Genomic DNA, 6215 nt, shown 5'->3' with positions numbered 1-6215 from the left:
TGATAAAACGTGATTGAAACATGTTTAGATGAAGTAAGGTGAGCTCTTGGAATATTTTAATCCTTTGCAATTTTGTCATTTTATTTCAACACTATTGAATAGCTTTTACCCCAATACTACATGGTCACTTACATACTACTTAAATACTTAAATACTACATGTTGTCTTCATATTACATAATGTTCAACAAAGTCTAGAGTCTGGTTAACATAGGAATTGAATGGATCTAAAACGACTAACGGCCTCCTTGCTGCAGAATTTCTTTATCCAGGTTGCAGGGGGGTTTGGGCATAACCCAGAAGTGATAGGATAAGAGGCAGGGTACAGCCTGGACAGCTCACCAGTCTATCACGTAGAGACAAACAACCATTTGCACAATAAACACAATAAATAGCAATAGCATACACGTGGCGTGTGTGTAGTTGTCTGCCTCGTATAACTCCAGTGATTTTCCTGCAGTTTGAAATCTCCTGCGATTTTGTGAATTTCATGAGTCCAGCAGCTAACCACTCTTACTAGATTGTATCATGTGATCTCAACAAGAACAAATTAAGTTGTTGAATTTCATACAGATCTTACATGATTTAATTACATTCAAGATAGAAACGTGAAGTTTTTGCATTCAAATTCGAAGGTAGACTTTTTTTAATGTAACAACCACCCACCGAAAAAAGTAGAGGCGGCTGCTCGACTTGACTGAGATGGATGCCTTCCTCAAATCACGATCACCCAGAGAATACAGCACAATGAGGGAGCAAAAACATGGAGTGTTCCTGTACTGAAATAATACACTGAAATATCCTATTTATATACTGTAAGTGTTCAGACCCTTTGTTATGACACTGAGCTCTGGTGTGACCTATTTCCATCAAAGGTCATTGATATGCTTTTACAACCTCCAGTGTCTAATTAAATTTAGTCAGCGCCAGCTCTAAGAGGGTTCGTGCCAAAGTAAAAAATGAGCTTTGAGGACAAGAAAATTGTCTCTAGATGTAAGATGAGTTTGTCAAGGCACAGTTCTGGGGAAGGATGCTAGCATCAGCAGTATGTGGTCCAGGTAAAATAAGTAATTGGGACAGAGGGCCAATGCTGAACCCCGTGGTTACAGTTGATGAAATACAAGAAGAGGAGAGAGAAACCTCCAAAAGACAAGTGTGCAGAAGCATGATGGACACCACCAGATGTTAAAGTTAACAGGTTACCAGGATGTTTTTATTTTACAGAAGTAGTCAGCCTACCTTGCATATATTTTACATGTAAATGTTTTATTTAATATGAGTTTTTACTGATCAACAAACTGCAACAGTGACACAAAAAGAGTTGACTGGTGATTTCATACATGTTTGTCTCTAATTTAGAACATCACCAACTCTGGAGCAGCGTAAGTTACCAGGTTGATATACCCAGGTAAGAGGTGATTTAGTTAGTAGAGAAACCCAAGGATTAACTGTAAAGCTACACTGCTTTCTTGTCTAAACTGCTGATTGGTACCCAGGAAAATAAATAACAAAAACTTAAATGGACAAGTGGCACAGAGGTGAGTTTTTAAAACACATTTTGGAGACAGTAGCTCATATTTGTAGTTATTTTAGGTTGCATTTGGCCTGAATTGGTAGCCCTGACGCAGTGTGAGTGCATAAACTTAGCCACAGGTCAACCTTATATGGGCCAAATGTCAGCTGTGCTGTTGTGTGTGTACCACATCTAGCCCACGTAATGTTTTTCAGATTCAAAACTGAGCTAAAAGTGAGATAAACAGCTCAAACTTTGCAACTAGAAGAGGTTCATCAACTGAATAAAGACATAAAAGAAGACTTTTATTTTGAGAAACGTGAATAACGAATGCAACAAAGTGACAACATGGTTTCTGAGTATCTGACTTCATGAAATCTCTGAATCTTTTTTGCCGAATGCCATTACCCTGGACACACAAACACGCACACACATGATTTCGTTGTTGTGGACTCTCCTCTGGGATGATGCGTGTTGGTGAAAATGCTCATGTGAGTGCTTCACAACAAAACTAATCACGTGATGTGATAATGACTATGTCCACCTCTTTTTTTACTATGTAAATGTACCATCTTAGCTCACTTCCCCTCCGTATAAGCCAACGTTCCTGTAACTGGCTGCCACTTGCAAACAGTATATATGCTGTGCTCATAAATATGGCTATGTGACAGGCATAACTGCATTAGGGAAAACCCCAAGGGATGTGCACGATATTCAAATATTTAAGTAGTCATTAAGTTATTTTTTGTTTTTTTAAGTAACCATTTATGCAAATGTTTTTTGTTCTTAATGGTGCCTGGCAGGCATTAGTTTGCTACTATCACACAAACATAACAGTAATGGACCAACAAGCTGTTGGGCAGCGACCAACAAAAATAAAACCAACAAAAATAGAGTTCGGCATGTGTGACATTGTGATGAAAGGTATTTCTATAAATAGGAGAAAACACAAAGTCAAAGAATGAAAGCTGTCAAAAGTTTTTTGTGTGAAATCCTTCAAAGAAACCAACAAAAAATGAGGTCCAGTGTAAACGCAGGTGAAACATGACTTTCAAATACAGCTCTTTGGGAATTTAATCGATGACACAAAAATGTAATTAATTAAACTGTTAAACTGGATGCCATTGACACTTTTCGCAAATTCAAATAAAGAAATAGGAGTGCATGGATGATCATCAGATCAGAGAGTTGACTTGACTGTACCTCAGTTTTTCTAACCGCAGCATAAAAAGCTCTAATCCAGTTATTTAAAGATGTAGACTTATCTGCTTCTCATTAATCATCTTATTAATGAAGCTAACGCTATGCCTGTTTCTTTCACAGAAACTGTGATCACTAAAGGGAAAACCCCCAAAGTTGGAGATGTATGAAAAATGTACTACCATTTTTCCACACAAGTGTGAGAGGGCCTCAAAAAGTGTTGGCCGGGCCAAAACATGTGAGCTACAGTAGTAGTACCATCATGGTGTTGTAAAACTAACATAGGATGTGTTTTTTTTACATGTTTCTCACTTGAGCAGTATAAAAGGTGCAGTATTCTAATCTGAATCAGACGTAATCTGATGCTAAAAGAGGAAGTGTCAATACAAACTAATGTTGCTAGAATGTTCTAGAGTGTTTAAGGCCTGTTTCCTTGCTGCTTTTGTTTTGTCCCATGTGGGCTGATTAATATATGCATGCATACACATTGTGTGAGCTATGAGCCATTAATACTATTAATGAAGCTCATGTTCAGTAAGGAAGATCTATAGTCTCCCGTCTGTCCTCTCCAAGGTCCTGTCAGCTAAATCTAAGCTTTATCAGTTCCACTTTCCCACGCTGTCAAGCTGTTTGTGCCAACACCGGTCCAGTCCAGTTACCTTCTCCCGGCCCTCTCCAGCATTCCTGCCGCATACTTTAAATCTCACTATGTGTCTTTCTCCTTCTTTCTCCTTCTCCTTCTGTGCAACCCACCTCCTCCCCATCTCCACCTTTCATAACTGAAGCTCCATTCCAGCTACCTTCACCTTCACCACCAGCATCCAGGCTCCGGGGGTTCCTGCTCTAATCTCTTTCATTGCTGGGGTTCAGTTCTGCCAAGACAGGCCATCGGAGTCAACCACCAAACATCTATCTGTATTCTGTCAATAATCATGTTCATTCTTTCTGATGATCTGTCCTTATTGAGCTGCGTGGAAATACAGGAGTCTAAATATTTACTAACAAAACTTCTGATACGTAAAAATCTTTTAGAATTTTGGAATCATTTTTTACAATGTTTTAAATGACATGAACATTCCTTTTGCAAAGATATCTTTAAAACGAGGTGCCTGAAAGTTATGCTATGACGGAGACGGTATGATGGTGTGCGATGGCATCTCCCTCACTGGAAAAACAAAGCTAGTCACCACTGGAGGAAAAGTCATTGCAGATAAATACTGAAAGGAGATTCTACAATCATTCCATGTCTCCAGAGTCTGGGACCCAACTGTATCCACAGCAGCACTCCCCCCCTCACAGAGCATTTCGGACACTGCCTCCAGAATTTGGGAGTTGAGAGGATGGAATGGCCTTCCTGCAATCCTGACCTCAGCCCCACCGAACACTTGTTAGATCAGTTTTGGCATGCAGAGAAACCAACACAACCACATTGACTGACTTGTGACAATTACTGGTTGATTGTGGCTGTTATGGCTGTTAATGGTTCTTCCATGTGCCCATGTGCTAATAAGGCCATTGTTTGTTAAATGAACGAATTGATAAATTTCCGAAGTCTCGACAGATTTTGATCCACCATGTAACACCATCTGGAAAATGTCTGAATGGTAACAACTTAATTTTTCAATATGGCAGTGATCCCAAACAAAAAGCAGCCAATATCCAAAAGAAGAGCTTTAAGGAGTCTGGATAACTGTTCTTGAAGAATACTTAAAGGAATGAGGAGGAAGGTTGTCATACCAAATATTGACTTTCAAACTTGTTAGAATTTTACAGACTCTATCTTTCCCCAAGATACTGTATTTGCATTTTTGAATGAAATGCTGTACCTATTTCCAGTTTTTCTAGCAGAATACAAAGAAATGAGGAGGGACTTGAGACGTTTGCACAGTACTGTATTAAAATGAACTGATCATCGTCATGAATAGGTGCACATTTAAAGAAGTTACTTCTCCAGACAAAGGCACAGGAAAGTAAACAGTAAAATATATTAAATGAGAAATATGCATCTGCAAAGAGAATCAGTATGTGACTCTGAAAAAGTCACAGAAAAACTGATGCCAAAAAGGCTAATTAGGGCACACAAATTCCCAATGCATGAAGTTCTTCATTAAAAAATGACAACATCTGAAATCGAATCATACTCAAATTCAACCTGCAGCTTCACATAACTGGACTCGTGGTTCAGCAGCTTAGAGCCGCTCCTGCTGGTAGACTTGGGTTGCTGGGCAACTGTTCTGTCAGCGTGACTTGAAGGTGTGAAGACAAGCGTCGACACTTCGCACCCTGCATCTGCATCTCTGGTCATTAAAAGCACATGACGGAGCCTTTCAAAGACAGAGTCTGATTGCTCTCAGAAAAGGCGTTTTCATCCACTTTGGTGAGCTTGTGGTGAAAAGAAGAGAAGAGGAAGAAAAACTATGCGATCATTGTTCTCTATGATAGAAAGATCTTTTATGTTTACCATGTATTTACTGTTAAACACTCCCACATTAATTTAACAGAAGTCTTCCGCTTATCACTACAATCCAAGTAGTGCTGCGTATTTAAGTTGAGGTACATACACACCTGTGGACTTTGATCTCTTAAATCTGACTATGAGTAGTTATTCACCTTCAAATAACCCGACCCTTTAGAAGAGCTCATCTTGGTGTAGTTCCAGATTAACTGTGATTCAGTGAAGGCGTATGCAGATGAAGTTATGTCAGGTTGAGGTGCAGATCTGAGCTACAGCCAAGCGTGGTTTGTAATCTGGAAACACTAAGAGTATAAAAGATGGATGTAGCCACCTCGATGTCACCCACTGCTTATTTATGTCTCTTTTCTAAGAGCATTTCCTTTGTTGCTGTCTTGGTGTTTTGGCTGATCTCAGTGTGGAAACAACCTGCTGTTAGCAAACGAGCATTATAATTTAATGTTTTAGTGAACAAATCTCATCAGTAAGCAGCATGAATATTTGTAGATTTCACTTGGATTTCTCACTCTTTGAAAAAATGTTGGAAAAAAACTCATGATAGATGGACAGGCTTGTCCATTTTTTATGTGTGGAAGTAGAAAGTTGGCACTCAAGAACCAAACCCTAACCCTTGTTAAGGAAGAGAAATAGGGAGTATTTGAAACCCAACCAATTTATTTCTTAATTGTGATTTAACATAACATGATCTTCCATCCATCCATTATGGACCTGCAACCTATCCAGGTGCCACGTGCACTTATGGACATCCTTATCTTTGAACATGGTGTTCATTATGGACAAACTGTTATTTGTACAGAAGTAAAAAAAAACTTCACAACATTCAGGTTCAGATGAAGCAAGCCATTTCTCCAAATCACACCTGTTCTGTCATTGAAGTCTCCCAGTAGGACAATGGAGTCGCCAGATGGAGCATCCCCGAGCACCTGGGCCCCATGGACTAAGGCCTGACCACCAGGCGCTTTCCATCAAGTTCTTGGCTCCAGGCCTATCTCGGGCAGGGTACACAGGTCCCTTGCTCTTCTTGCCTGTC

This window comes from Simochromis diagramma, unplaced genomic scaffold (genome assembly GCF_900408965.1).
Source record: "Simochromis diagramma unplaced genomic scaffold, fSimDia1.1 OVJJ01000685.1, whole genome shotgun sequence".
NCBI lineage: Eukaryota > Metazoa > Chordata > Actinopteri > Cichliformes > Cichlidae > Simochromis > Simochromis diagramma.
The sequence above is the reverse complement of the archived record's forward strand: the minus strand, read 5'-3'. Positions refer to the sequence as shown.